Source organism: Natrix helvetica (assembly GCF_964273705.1).
Source record: "Natrix helvetica genome assembly, chromosome: 3".
In the NCBI taxonomy this organism is placed as follows: Eukaryota; Metazoa; Chordata; class Lepidosauria; order Squamata; family Natricidae; genus Natrix; species Natrix helvetica.
In genome coordinates, this window is record NC_138549.1 from 164,859,331 (window position 1) to 164,875,382 (window position 16,052).

Here is a 16,052-nt window from a genome sequence, read left to right on the forward strand (position 1 = left end):
AGCTGTTCCACTGATTAATTGTTCTAACTGTCAGGAAATTTCTCCTCAGTTCTAAGTTGCTTCTCTCCTTGATCAGTTTCCACCCATTGCTTCTTGTTCCACCCACTTTCTCTATTTTATGGTCCCACCAGTTGTTGCTTGCAGGCAAATGACATTTCTTGCAGATCTTCCAATGCAACATTGTTGCTACTTTGTCTTGCCACTGCTTGTAGTCAGTCTGTGCAATCTTCTTGCAGCATCTTACCAGGTGGAAAATCCACTGTTTCTTCAGCTTCTTTGCATAGGCGGCACTTACTGTCTGTTGCTGTTGTTATTATTATTATTATTATGGCCCAATAATAATTCCTCAAACAGTGAGCTGGCACATGAAAAGACCTTCATGTTCTGAGTAGCATCAGGCAAAAACCAATGCTGGGTTTTTGCCTTGGAGAATAGTTTGACTCCCTCTTCTTTGTGGCAACCCCTGAGATATTGGAACACTGCTATCATGTCTCCCCTAGTCCTTCTTTCTCTTAAGCTAGACATACCCAGTTCCTGCAACCGTTCTTCATATGTTTTAGTCTCCAGTCCCCTAATCATCTTTGTTGCTCTTCTCTGCACTCTTTCTAGAGTCTCCACATCTTTTTTTACATCGTGGCGACCAGAACTGAATGCAGTATTCCAAGTGTGGCCTTACCAAAGCATTATAAAGTGGTATTAATACTTCACATGATCTTGATTCTATCCCTCTGTTGATGCAAATACTTTTTTTGCAAATACTTTTGGTCTAAATGATATTGAAAAGTGTCTTTTGAAGTTTGATATATGCAGCGCCACCTGTTGGAAAACAGCATCTGAGTGTTATTTTTTAAACAAAGAAAGTCGAAGATAGCACACTCAGGGAGATATCATTGTGTAGTTTGTTACAGAACTCCAGCTTGAAGCCAGCGGCTGCAAATTTGATTCTGTAACTGGCACTATGACAAGCTATAAAATTATATTTAGTGTGAAAGGCAGGAGGATAAAGGAAAGACTTTTAAGGAAATCTGAGTGCAGACTAAAAAAGCAATTGATGTATGGCCATGCAGGTAAAGCAAACAGAACTCTGGTTCAGACCACCTCAATTACATGCAATATCTGTTACTTGGGGAGTGGGGGGGAGAACTGAAATGGATCCTGAAAGGCTATCTGAATGGGAGAAATTACAATCTAAAAATAAGTAGAACATTTGCTGTTTAGAAAGCCTGTGAGGAATTGACTGTTGCAACAGGCTGTCGGGATTCACCTGAGATGGTTGGTCCTCTGACACTGGGAAGTGTTTTTTTTTATTCTGGCTAAGTGGATTGAGATACATAAGATTGATAGGTACCATCTTGATAGTTTTTCAAAACACGTTTTTGCCAGCAGCTCTGGAGGACCTCAGGGTGAGGTGCAGCTCATTAAGTAACTGAGGATAGGACCTGGGGGTAGGACAAAAAGCAGTGGAAACTAATCAAGGAGAGAAGCAACTTAGAACTGAGGAGAAATTTCCTGAACAATTAATCAGTGGAACAACTTGCCTCCAGAAGTTGTGAATGCTCCAACACTGGAAGTTTTTACTTGGCAACTGACAGCATCAGTTGCCAAATAAAGACTCACTTGAATGACTTTTGATATTTCCATCAAGATTTGTTGGGAGCAATGCAGAAGTGGGATTGTCCTGCCTCCAGAAGATGTCAGTGCACCATCACCGGAGGTTTTTAAGAAGAGATTGGATAACCATTTGTCTGAAATGGTATCAGGTGTTTTGCTTAAGCAGGGGTTGAACTAGAAGATCTCTAAGGTCCCTTCCAATTCTGTTATTCTGTATTCTAAATAAGAGATTAACAGAGTTGGAAGGGACCTTATAGGTCATCTAGCTCAAGCATTTCTACAACATTTCTGACAAATGGCAGTCCAATCTCTTCTTGAAAGTCTTAAGTTATGAAGCTCCCACAACTTCTGAAGGTGAAGCTGTTCCATTGGTTGATTGTTCTCACTGTCAGAAAGTTCCTCCTTATTTCTAGGTTGAATCTCTCCTTCGTCAGTTTCCATCCATTATTCCTTGTCTGGCCTTCAGGTGCTTTGGAAAATAGTTTGACCCCCTCCTCTCTGTGGCTGCCCCTCATATATTGGAAGACTGCTGTCATGTCTCCTCTGGTCCTTCTCTTCACTAGACTAGCCATGCCCGGTTCCTGTAACCGTTGTTGCTAGGAGGGAGGGTGGTGGTGGTTAATTGGTTTTTGTAGTTGGGGGTTTTACTTCTGTGAGCAACTTGGAGTCACTGTGAATGAATTGGGCAACTTGTAAATTTTGGAAGGGAGAAAAGTAGGTAGGCAGGCAGGTAGGCAAGTAGGGAAGGAAGGAAGGAAGGAAGGAAGGAAGGAAGGAAGGAAGGAAGGAAGGAAGGAAGGAAGGAAGGAAAGAAAGATATTAGATTCATAAACTAAGTAAGAATAAATGGCTTATCAAAAAAAATGTATAAGTTGATAGCAGTCTGCTATGCTTGTTGTCAGGTTCCGAAGGGATAATGAAACCAGTCAAACACAGAAATGGTTTGTAAATGCAGTTTGTATTCTTCCTTTGGCACGAACTGACCAACAAAGCACTAAGGCAATGAATAAATTGTCAGAGCTGCCACCCGGTGCTTCCCACCACCTTTTATAGCTACATTGGTAATTAAGATAAGCCACACCCCACACACCCATCACCTTGTGACCCAGAGCGAAACCACCCTGCAATTAATCATGAATTGTTAGCATGAATTTCTTCAGTTTGTGTACGTGGGATGGTGAGTCTTGGCAGCTGGTCCAGTCTTCTCCCCTGAATGGCAGCTCCAGGCCTTGGAGCTGATACTTGTACTTGTAAGTCAAGTACAGCAAAGCACACACTGGGTCTGATTCATTTTTGCTTGCTGTAAATCCAAACATTAATAACTCTATTTTCTTTCTTTTTTTTAAAAAAATATTGGTTTTTAAACATTTATAAGGAAAGGTAAAAAAGGTACATAGAAAATTTTGGCAGCTCCCCCCAAATTTCACAATTTTTACAATGTTAAAAATAACGTATAAAAGATAAGCATAAACAGAATCTTGTTTTACATTATATCAACCATATGTTCAATCATCTCTTTCTTTGTCACTTTCTAGTATATCAACAATTACCATAATATTTCAAATACATTTATTTTTGTGACCTAAGCCTTTTCGATATTGCTCCCTCCTCCTTGTCCCCAGATGGAGCCACAGCCCCCACTCCTTCATATCTTGCACATTACTACCTTTTTCACCACCTCCTCGATTTTCGTCCTCTAAGAGAGAACTATGTTTTTTAATGAAGGCTTCTGCCTCCTCCACTGTATTAATTCTAATTCTACTTCCCTCCCAAAAAATCAACATTCCCTCTGGCAATAACCATCTAAACCGAACTCCTTTATTGTATAATTTCTTTGATAAGGAGGAATACTTCCTCCTTTTTTCCCTTATTTTTTTTCGGAATTTGCTTAAGAATGGTAATTTCTTTATCTTTATATTTTAATGGTCCCTCCCTTTGGGCCCCTAGCACCTCATCCCCCATGGTCCTCCTAAGAAACTTAACATGTACCTCCCTTGGAAGATTGTGTGTTCTAGCATATGTTGAATTAATCCTGTAAACCTTATCCATATCCCACCACAACTGTTCTTTATTTCTCTTAATATATTCTGCTAAAATTGTACTCATAATATCCTTAAGATCTTCATTTTCTGTCTCTGGTAGGCTCTGGAATCTGAGAAAAAAGCACATTCTTTCAAGTTCTATTTTTTGCCATAAAATTTTCCAGTTCTAAATTTCCCTTCCGGACTGCCTTAACCTCCTCCTCCAATCCAGCTGCCCCCTCCTCCAACACCCCAATTCTTTGTTTGTTTTCTGTTATATGATGTTGTACACCTCTGAATTCATATTTGAGATCTGTCACCTCTTTTTTCAACTCATTTTGACCCCTCATAATTTCCTGAAACATTTGGTTAACAGATAGTTCTTTTGAGCTCTCTCCAGTCCCTTCTTGTTGTAACAATGAAGTAATTTTCGTCTGCTGCATGCTTGGACTGGAGGTGGCAGAAGCTGGAGCCAAGAATGACTTGCCCGTTGGTGGTTTTTTGGGCCCCATTTACCTGCGTTCAGGGATGAAAATGGGGTCAGAGGAGCGTGCAGCTGTGCCGGTCCAAGGCGGCAGGCAAATCCAAAAGTGAAAAGTTAGTTCTCCTTCACAGTTCCAAGGCACGAAGGTACACCAGAAAGAGGAAAAGTCAAATAGTCAAAATTAATCAGGAAGTCCACGTAACAGGAGAGATCCAGAGCACCTTCAGAGAGGGTATTAAAACAATTACCAGATTATTATTTTTTCTATAATCTCTATTTTCAAGCCACTGAGGCTACCACCTATTTTTTCTTCAGCTCCCAAATTGGAAATAAACATCGTATGAAGCTTTGGATTGGTTCAGCAGTCTGATGTGGCAGATATCAGCTCACCCTTCAATGCAAAGAAATATTATTAGCACTGGATTGCTTTATGATCCTGCTGAAGATCTTCTGTCTGGTCATACTTCTGGTCATACTTGAGATTTGAAAGATGAAATTTGTAATGCTTGACAGATTCAAAGATTCCTCAAGTCAACTGGAAAATCTCAGGAGTGATATCTAACGAGCCATAGATAGGTGAATAATTTTATTTTATTTTCTCGAATTTCTAGACCGCCCCCTCTCCCGAAAAGGACTCGGGGCGGTCTAGAAATTTGTTTATTAAAAAGTGAAATGGGGTGGGGGTGGGGGGGAGGAAACCATGATTATGTACAAACCACATGATTTAATCAAGGCTCTTTGGGGATGCAGTTATTGCGTAAAACAAAAAGCCACAGAAGGCAGACAACTGTGGCTCACAAGAACAAAAAGGCTAAAGATATTAGACCATTTAAGAGACCACCAGGGAAGCCACAAGACCACAGCTTAGATGAGAAATTGAGAAACCAATCCAGAAAGCAAGAAACAGAAACAGAGTAATAGAGCTGGAAGGAACTTGGGAAATCTGCTAACTAAGACATCTTCTACTCGTAATGGCGAACCTATGGCACATGTACCCAAAGTGACATACAAAGCCATGTCGCTTGGCTCGTGTGGTCTTGCCTGTTTGTCTAGCGCGTATGTCCATGCAACAATCAGCTGTCCTTCATGCGTGTGCAGCAGTGCCAAAAACTGATGTGCGCATGCGCACTCAGCCAGCTGACCATGGGCACGCCACGCATGCACCCTAAAACCCAGAAGTTCAGCTTTTTCAGAGCACAGACCTGACGAGTGCACGCACGCATGATGCTTCCACACAACCTTTTCGGCGCTCGGTGTTGAAAAGGTTCACCAATCCCTGCCTTACACCATTTCAGACAAATGGTTGTCCAATCTCTTCTTAAAAACCTCCAGTGGTGGAGCACTGACAACTTCTCGAGGCAAGACAGCCTCACTTCTGAACTGCTTCCAAGAAACCTTGGTGAAGTCATCAAAAGTCTTTCAAGTGAGTTTTTATTTGGCAGGTGAAGATGTCTTAGGCCCCCGGATTTGTTTTATTATCTTGGATTTTAATCACTGAAATTATATCCATCTTCTGGTAATTTTCATTACAACAGGGCAATATATATTTTATTTTAATACATGCTGGAGAAAATACCGTTGACATCATTTCTCATTTGGACTTCTGTCCTCTACTGAAGTTCATCAATGGAAAAATGAGGAAAAGCCTTAGTTGATGTTGAAAGTCTACATTCAGGTATGAAGTCACCTGTCGTGGCTAAGGCTTGGCTCACTTTGCAAAGCCCGCTCATGGCCAGACAAGTAGCAACAGGGGGGAGGGAATAGATTGGGATTCAGGGGAGGCATAAGTGAGTAGGAGGTGGAATGCAAAGAGCACCAACTTGGAGCCGGAGAACCAAGTTAACTTGCTGAGAAAGTCTGCTAGGCAGAGACTCCGTTAACCAAACAGCTTAATGAACTGACCATACTGATTGGATGGAATAAAGTGACAATGGGAGGGTCAAGAGGAATAGGGGAACATCTAACTATGCTGTTTGTGCACAAAAACATTAGAATTGGCTTTGCTACTTCCATATCAATGTTGGCTCAGTAAATTATACTCTTGGTAATAAAAATGTCCCAGGAGTCGTTATTTGCTAAAAATGTCAAAACAAAGATGAGTTCGAATTTGCTTCTCTTCAATACATAGCACTGTTGACAGTATCTATCCTCAAGAGAATGAAGTGAGAACTTTAAAGAAAATAATGGAGAAAGGACTATATAGTCATGGTATCTGAATGATATAATCATGATCCCTGATGTCTCCACGCTCAATTACATCTGCCTATTCCATTAAATCCAGCAGAAAAAGTATTCTGTGATACCAAGTTATTGGCAGGGATGCAGGATCTCAAGTTACTAGCAGGAATCCTCCTTGCCAAGACTCAGGATATGGGCATTTTCTGCCATTGCACCCACCCTATGGATGATCAATTCCCCCATCCCAAGTAAGACTATCTTTCAGGAAGTCCTGTAAAATATGGCTGTGCCAACAAGATTGGGGATCTCAAGTAATTGAGGAAGATGGGTGGTTATGAAGGTTGATAGATAGATGAGGAGGAAGAGGAGAGAGAGGAAGAGGGAGAGGGGAGGGAGCGAGAGAGATACAATACCATCAGTGACGTGCAGTCAGGTGAGGCAAGTGAGGCACAGCCTCACCACTCTCATCATGAAAAAAAAAGTAAAAGGAAAAAGCTGAGCTAGTTGCTGCCTCACCGTGGATGACTCTGCTTACCTCACTGGTGCTCTCCCTCCCCAAGTGTAGTGACTTCCTCCCCAGGCCCCCATTCATTTCTCTCTCACACACACACAGCTGGATAAAACTATATAAAAATCTAGCCCAGCTTCACTGATTACAAGTTTGAAAAGGCAACGTGGCTCCACCTGCAATCAAGCTACACTTGGGGAGGGAGAGCACAAGCGAGCACTGGGGAGACAACAGGAGGAGGCAGGAAGCCAGGCAAAGAGCCATGCTGTAGTACACACACTTCCCCCCAGCCTCTTTCTTTTGGAAGGCTCGGCTCCCCTCCGGCTTCTCTGCCTCTCCTCTCACTCCAGCCTGCCAGCAGGAGGTGGTGGGTGGGCTTTATTGTGTTCCGGGCATTTCCCACCCAGACAGCAGGCTGCATTTGCAATGGTGGAGGTGTTTGGGAAAGGCAGCAGGGGAATCGGGGGGGGGGGGGGTGGCGGCGGCAGAGGAGCTGCTTTCAAGCCACTGGAAAAGATATCCAATCCAACTTTTGTGTGTTGGGGGGGTTGTTTGTGAGTGAGTGAGAGAGGGAAGGGGTAGGAGAGATAGTCCAATCCAACGTCTGTGTGTGTGTGTTTGTGTGTGTGTGTGTGTGTGTGTTTGAGAGAGGGGGAGGAAGGGAGAGAGGGAGGAAGGAGGGGAAGGAGAAGAAAAAGAAAGAAGGAGCAAAGGAGAAAAACAAATGCTGTTGCTTTAAATTGGAACTGAGCATGCCTGGCTGTGGAATTCTGGAAGTTGAAGTCCACAAGTCTAAAAATATTTGAAACCCAGCACTGTGTCAGTGCCTCATCAGTCATAAACCTCACCGCACGTCACTGAATACAATACAATACAATACAATAGTAGAGTTGGAAGGGACCTTGGAGGTCTTTAATCCAACCCCCTGCCTAGACAGGAAACCCTAGACCGTTTTAGACAAAGGCTATCCAACATCTTCTTAAATACTTCCAGTGTTGGGGCATTTACAACTTCTGGAGGCAAGCTGTTCCACTGATTAATTGTTCTAACTGTCAGGAAATTTCTCCTCAGTTCTAAGTTGCTTCTCTCCTTGATTAGTTTCCACCCATTGCTTCTTGTTCTACCCTCAGGTGCCTTGGAGAATAGTTTGACTCCCTCTTCTTTGTGGCAACCCTGAGATATCGGAACACTGCTATCATGTCTCCCCTAGTCCTTCTTTCTCTTAAACTAGACATACCCAGTTCCTGCAAACATTTTTCATATGTTTTAGTCTCCAGTCCCCTAATCATCTTTGTAGATAATAGACAGCAATAGCACTTACACTCATATATGGATTCATAGTGCCTTATCACACTCTCAAAGCATTTATAGAGTCAGCAAATTGTCCTTGACAAGCTGGGTCATCATTTTACCAACCTCAGGAGGATGGAAGGCTGAGTCAACGTTATTTATTTATTTATTTATTTATTTATTTATTTATTTATTTATTTATTTATTTATTTATTTATTTATTTATTTATTTATTTATTTAATTATTTATTTATTTATTTATTTATTTATTTATTTATTTATTTATTTATTTATTTATTTATTTATTTATTTATTTATTTATTTATTTATTTATTTATTTATTTATTTATTTATTTATTTATTTATTTATTTATTTATTTATTTATTTATTTATTTATTTATTTATTTATTAGCCTTTATATACCGCCCTCTCTCCCGAAAGGGACTCGGGGCGGTGTACAGTCCGTATCAAAATACAACAAATTAAAACATAATAATAAATGCATAAATACGTATACGAGAGGAGGATAAAATATGCCAAACTGTACAGCTAAATAAATAAATCGAAATGTACAAAATTTAAAATCCCAATATCATATAAGATTAAATTTAAAAGACTATCCCTCTAAAAACCAGTAAAAATGTGTATGCCAGGAGGTAGACGTTATAAATTATGCCAGACCAGCCAGTCGGAACAGGTGTGTCTTCAATTTCTGTCGGAAGGAGCGGAGGTCAGTAGTGGTTCTAATGTCGGGGGGGAGGTCATTCCAGAGGGTTGGGCCCATCACAGAGAAGGCCCTACTCCTCGGTGTCGCCCGTTGGCATTGCCTCGTGGACGGCACCAGGAGAAGGCCCTCCCTGTGAGAGCGAATTGGCCGCAGGGATGTATGTGGGAGGATGCGATCCCGCAGGTAACTAGGCCCTATGCCATGGAGCGCTTTAAAGATGGTAATCAGAACCTTGAAACGCACCCGAAAGACTACAGGCAGCCAGTGCAGCTCGCGCAGGAGAGGTGTTACGTGGGAGTACCTAGTACTCCCCATGACTACCCGCGCGGCTGCGTTCTGGACTAACTGCAGTCTTCGGGCGCGTCCCAAGGGAAGCCCCATGTAGAGAGCGTTACAGTAGTCCAGGCGAGACGTCACCAGTGCATGAGTGACTGTGCGTAGGGCATCACGGTCCAGAAGGGGGTGCAATTGGCGCACCAGGCGAACCTGGTGGAACGCCCCCCTTGCCACGGCTGCCACATGATCATCCATTGACAGCCGGGCATCTAGGAGGACGCCCAAATTGCGCGCCCGTTCCATAGGGGGCAATTGTTCGCCCCCTATGGCCAGTGATGGAATCAGCTGGCTGAACCGAGGTGCCAGTAGCCACAGCCACTCAGTCTTGGAAGGGTTGAGTTTGAGTCTGTTGTCCCCCATCCAGACCCCGACGGCTTCCAAACATCGGGACAGCCTCGTTGGGGTGGCTTGGGGTTGAGATGTACAACTGCGTATCATCAGCGTACAGATGGTACTCAACCCCAAAACAACGGATGATCTCACCCAGCGGCTTCACATATGCGTTGAACAAAAGGGGCGAGAGGACCGACCCCTGCGGCACCCCACAAGAGAGTGGCCTCGGGGTCGACCTCTGTCCCCCAGTCAACACACATTGCATCCGGCCGGAGAGGTAGGAGCCGAACCACCGTAAAACGGTGCCTCCGACTCCCATCCCCTCCAGCCGGCGCAATAGGATACCATGGTCGATGGTATCAAAAGCCGCTGAGTGGTCTAATAGGACCAGGATAGAGGAACAACCTCTATCTCTGGCCCTCCAGAGATCATCAACCAACACGACCAAGGCTGTCTCGGTGCTGTGTCCGGGTCGGAAGCCAGACAGGCGTGGGTCTAGATATACGGATTCGTCGAGGCAACGTGGAAATTGCTGCGCCACCACATTCTCAACAACCTTCACTAAAAAGGGGAGGTTGGAGATTGGACGGTAATTAGCTAGCTCCGTTGGGTCAAGTGAAGGCCTCTTGAGCAGGGGCCTCACCACCGCCTCTTTCAAGGCAGTCGGTAAGGAACCCTCACTCAATGAGGCGTTCACCAGGCCCAGAAGCCAGCCTCGCGTCACCTCCAGTACCAACCAGGAGGGGCACGGGTCCATTGAACATGTGGTGGGTCGCAGCCGTCCACGCAACCCGTCTAAATCCTCGGGGGCAACAGAGTCAAACTCCTCCCAGAGTGGGCTCACAAGACTCACTGATGACGGCTCGTCCGGTCCACTGGGGGGGGCATTGGGGGGGGGGCATTGAGCTGGTCAGGATGAAACTCCTGTCATTGAGTAGAGTTAGCCTTCAATACTGCATTCTAACCACTGTGCTACTACTGACTGACTGACTGACTGTTCTGTCTGTCTGTCTGTCTGTCTATCCATCTATCAATCTATCAATCTATATATCCATCCATCCATCCATCCATATGAGAGAGGGAGTGGGGGGAATTAGTGAGATGGTTTATTGCTCATAACAATAACTCTCTCTGCTATTTCATTGTTGGTTATTTTGACTGATGGTTTAATTGCTGATTTTTTTTTTACTTACAATGATTGTTTTTTTAAAGTGCACCACCCAGAGTCATGAATCTGTGAGATGGGCTGCTATATAAATATGATATCTAAACAAATAGAAATAAATCGATGAATGGCGGGAGCAAGAATGGTTTGTCTGCAAAGGTAGAAAGATTTGAAGTTGTGGTGAATGTTGCTGATGTAAATGAGGTTTAATTGTGTTTCCATTTGTTCCCTCATATTTCTGCCTGTCTGCTTCCCTTCTGTGAATTATGCCTTTTGCATATCATTGCCTGGATTAGAAGCGAAATAGCGTGATGGATATGCACGCAAGTACCACAGTTTCACAATTGCTTAGCATTTCTAAACGCAGTGATCATCACAACTTCTGAAATTACAGATATAGCTTTGTTTTTAAGTGCCAGCAATATTTTAAGAGAGGAGGATTGCTGCCAAATGCATTTTTAAACATGTATTATTTTTATTTGTTTAACAGTTATTCAATCAGCGAAGTACATTATTTTTCATATATGCAATCCATGGAGACATGTTATCATATTCAAAGTAGTAAAAAAATATGATAGGCAGCTAAATTCTTATTTGCACAGTAATCCCAGTGATATGAAGGAAGTTCTTCTGCATATCAGTTCACTGAGATCCATCATCTTGTGCTTCTCTTTAGATCCTTGGTCATTGAAAATATCGGGAAGCAAATCTGATCCCCCCCCCCCCTGCAAAGCATTTGCTTGATCTCTAAGCCGAATCCCTTTGTAGCTATTTGTTATTTTTTTATTTTTTTGCTTTTCATTTATATTTTCTGGGAGAATACAATCCTCTTATATTTTGCTTAACAGTAAGTCCCATTAGCTTCACTGGCACTAATAACACTTCTTAGGATCATAGGTTCACTGCATTTTCAGTGTCAGAAGATACTGAAGGTGTAATTCACCTACTGGGAACGCAGGGGTAGTGATTGTGAGAACTGCGGGTAAGAGTTTGTTTGAAAAACAATGTATTTGTCTCATTTTTTTAAAAAAAATGTTATATTAAAAGATATATAACCAGACATTGGACTGAGATAAAAGCCAAATGTTTTAAAAAACCTTTCTTTCTTTCTTTCTTTCTTTCTTTCTTTCTTTCTTTCTTTCTTTCTTTCTTTCTTTCTTTCTTTCTTTCTTTCTTTCTTTCCCTTCCTTCCTTCCTTCCTTTCTCCTTCCTTCCTTCCTTCCTTCCTTCCTTCCTTCCTTCCTTTCTCCTTCCTTCCTTTCTTCTTTTCTTCCTTCTTTTCTCCTTCCTTCTCTCTGTGTCTTTCTGTCTCTAGCTTTCTCACAAAGTATTTGTTACATTAAGAGATGTTTATAGAGAATCCAACAAAGAGAGAGTAAAATAATTTTAAACCTGATTGCAAAGTGACTAACTGAATGTCTTCTTAATGAGTGCATGTATAGTGTTATTGCTGTGGTTGTAGGTATGGTGTGATCAGAATTTTAATTACTATTCCATCCGGTGTTGATTCTTCAACTTATTCTCAATTATATTAAAATCTCTGTGCTTGCTCGCTCTTCTTTAGTCTCTCTCTTTCCCTCCCTCCCTCTCTCCCTCCCTCCCCCCACCCCCGTCACCCCCTCACTGTATCTCTCTGTCAAAACTATAAAATATTTAGGCTGTTGGTTTGAGTGCCGAGCTTGGCAATTGGGTTGCAAACATTTTGTCACCATCATGATGTCTCCTTGAATGGTGACAAAATGTTTGCAACCAAATTGCCCACCTTGGAGCTCAAACCAATAGCCTAACTTCCAACCCGAGCTACTATTATTCAAACGCGTTTCAAGTCTGCAAGGAATATAAATCCTTCCTTTTCCCACCATCCAGTCAGAGCTGAAGAAGCTTCTTGGATGAGAAGCAAAACATCTTCAAAGAAAAACTAGAAAGTTGGGTTGTCTCTTGAAAAAAGCATCTTTGGGACAAACATGATCTCTCTCTCCACCCTCTCCTATCTATCTATCTATCTATCTATCTATCTATCTATCTATCTATCTATCTATCTATCTATCTATCTATCATCTATCTATCTATCTATCTATCTATCTATCTATCTATCATCTTTCTTTCTTTCTTTCTTTCTTTCTTTCTTTCTTTCTTTCTTTCTTTCTTTCTTTCTATCATCTGTTGAACTATCTATCATCTGTCTGTCTCTGTCTGTCTGTCTATCTATTTATCTATCATTTGTCTGTCTGTCTGTCTGTCTGTCTATCTACCATCTATCTATATCTATCTATCTATCTATCTATCTATCTATCTATCTATCTATCTATCTATCTATCTATCTATCATCTATCTATCTATCTATCATCTATCTATCTATCTATCTATCTATCTATCTATCTATCTATCTATCTATCTATCTATCCTCTTTCTCCTATCTATCTATCTATCTATCTATCTATCTATCTATCTATCTATCTATCTATCTATCTATCTATCACCTATCCACCTATCCACTTACCTATCTACCTATCTACCTATCTACCTATCTACCTATCTACCTATCTACCTATCTACCTATCTACCTATCTACCTATCTACCTATCTACCTATCTACCTATCTACCTATCTACCTACCTACCTATCATCTCAAGGCAGCAAACATTCATAATACTTCTTCCTCTTAACCTACTCTGCCTCCCCATTCTGATGAGTTGGATATATATATATATATATATATATATATATATATATATATATATATATATATATATATATATAAAACTAGGAAAAAACGGTCCTTCATTTAATGTGGGCCCAAAACACGTTGTTTTTTAAAGGTGACAGCCAGCATCATTGAATTGGACCCGCAAGTACTTATATCCCAAGTATTGTTTACTTCCAATGGGGTTTTTTTTCCCAACCTCCTGCCTTCACAATTACTTTTCACTTTATAACCTGCTCCCTCCACTCCTGTTTCCCTGTGGTTGCATTTTAGCTTCACAGTGACCATTCGCTGTTCGTTTGTCTGCTGTTTATCTCTATGGTGGTCACTGCTGGATTTCACCGTTTATTACTGTGTGCTTGCATTCATTTAAATGTGTTTCTGTGGTTCCTTTACTTGTTTGTTTTATCTTTGCTTTTATAAAACTGCTAGTGGGGCTGCCTTCCAGGCTAAAGGAAGTAGAAATCAATAAATTAGAGGAGCATTAATTGGAGTATTAACTGGAACTAATTGATGAAATTTCCTGGCCGTTAGGGCAAGTTGTTTGAAAAAAAAACCTCTTGCAGTATAGCAAGTATCTCATCCTGGAACTGATGTGGAATGTGGATAGAATCTGTTATTTAATTTCCCACCATCTCATTTGCTGAGGTAGTAAGAGCAACTGCCGCTGTTCGGTGTTCGCTCAAGAGTCGTAAAGGGGGAAAGACAGAGAAGCACATTGACAAATATAATTTTTCACCCGCTTTCCTACGTCCAGAGGAAGTTCGGTTGGTAGCAAACTATTTATAGGGGGTGGTTGTTGTTGTTTTCTCGGCTTTTTTCTTTCAGAAAGAAATTAGGGTAAAGGAAGAGATTGTTTTGTATAATTCATGGCATCAGGCTGTTTGTGACAGTACCCAATTTTTTTTTCTGAGCAGTGCCTTTGAGTCAGGGTTGGCTCCAAGGCAATTTCCTGGGTTAATCTCTGCAGTTTTCTTGGGAAGGTGTTTTTTTTTTCCCCCAGAAGTGCCTGCTTCCTACAGATTAGAAAACGGGACTCAAAGTCAAGCTACTGTCTTTGTGCCTAAAGCAGGACTAGAATTCCCAGTCTCCTGGTGACTGGCTGAAAGTCACCAGCCAGCTTCCATGCCTAAGGCAGGACTGGAACTCCCAGTCTCCTGGCAATTGGCCCAAAGTCACCAGCCAGCTTTCATGAGTAAGGCAGAACCAGAACTCCCAATCTCCTAGTGATTGGCCCAAAGTTACTCAGTTTTCATGCCTAAGGCGGGACTAGAACTCCCAGTCTCCTGGTGATTGGCCCAAAGTCACCAGCCAGCTTTCATGCCTAAGAGGGGACTAGAGCTCCCAGTCTCCTGGTAATTGACACACAGTCACCAGCCAGCTTTCATGCCTAAAGCAGGACTGGAACTCCCAATCTCCTGGTGATTGGCCCAAAGTTACCCAGTTTTCATGCCTAAAGCAGGATTAGAACTTCCAGTCTCCTGCTGGTTGGCCCAAACTCATCCAGCCAGCTTTGAGGCGTAAGGTGGGACTAGAATTTACACTTCCCCCAGTTTCTAGCCAGATACTTTAACCACTACACCAAACTGGCTCTTAACTGTTCTTAATCATCTCAGTAGGTCCAACAGAAAGGATATGTTTGGGGCCCTGCCTGTCAGAGGATGCCATCTGGTGGGTCCTAGGTTTTTCTCTTTCAGAATCAAATTTGTCTGAATCCATCCATCTATCTCCCCTGCCACCAAATTCTGGTTGACTCAACTCTACTGACATTTCAAAGTGTCTTAAAAACATGGTTGCTTTCACAAACTTGGTGATCTGGAGATTAATCTCCCTGTGAAATTGATGTTCCATTTGCTGACAAATCTTGTTGCCTTCCGCTGCCATTAGGCATACTTATTATTGTTTAGCTGCATTTGAATTTTTAATGCTACGTTATTTACCCACATCGCTGTAACAGGATGAGCAGCCATCCAAATTGATTAAACAAATAACGATAATTGCGAGAGTCAGAAGCAAGCAGTGCTTAATGTGTAAAATAAAGAGCCAGGCCATTGGTCTCATTGCTTGTCAATAATAGTAATGGCTGACTGACCCAAAGTTGAAGGGAAATAGTTTTCTAGGCATGTCTCACATGTGAGTGATAAGAAAGGTCCATGGGAACTCATGCTGATAATGTTTTGGATCCTTTTGAAAGAGGTCATTGGACACTCTAGAGCAGGGTTGCCCTCTAAGGTTATTTAAACATATGCAGTATATGTCCAGCTAGGTAACATCATCTAGATCAGTGTTTTTCAACCTTGGCAACTTGAAGATGTCTGGACTTCAACTCCCAGAATTCCCCAGCCAGCGAATGCTGGCTGGGGAATTCTGGGAGATGAAGTCCAGACATCTTCAAGTTGCCAAGGTTGAAAAACACTGATCTAGATAACCTTGCCTGTTGCTGAGATAAGTAAAACAGGGCTGGATATGGTTGGGGTTTAGAGGAGACATCACAAGTAAAATCCAGGAAGGGGGGAGGGGGTTAGACTGGGAAGATAAAATAATATTTTAAAGATGCAAAATAACATTTGTATTGTTGCTAAGAAAACTACATGACCATAAATTCACCGGCAATCAGGCTCAGTTGAAAGGAGATAGCAATAGCACTTAGACTTATATACCACTTCACAGTGCTTTACAGCCCTCTCTAAATGG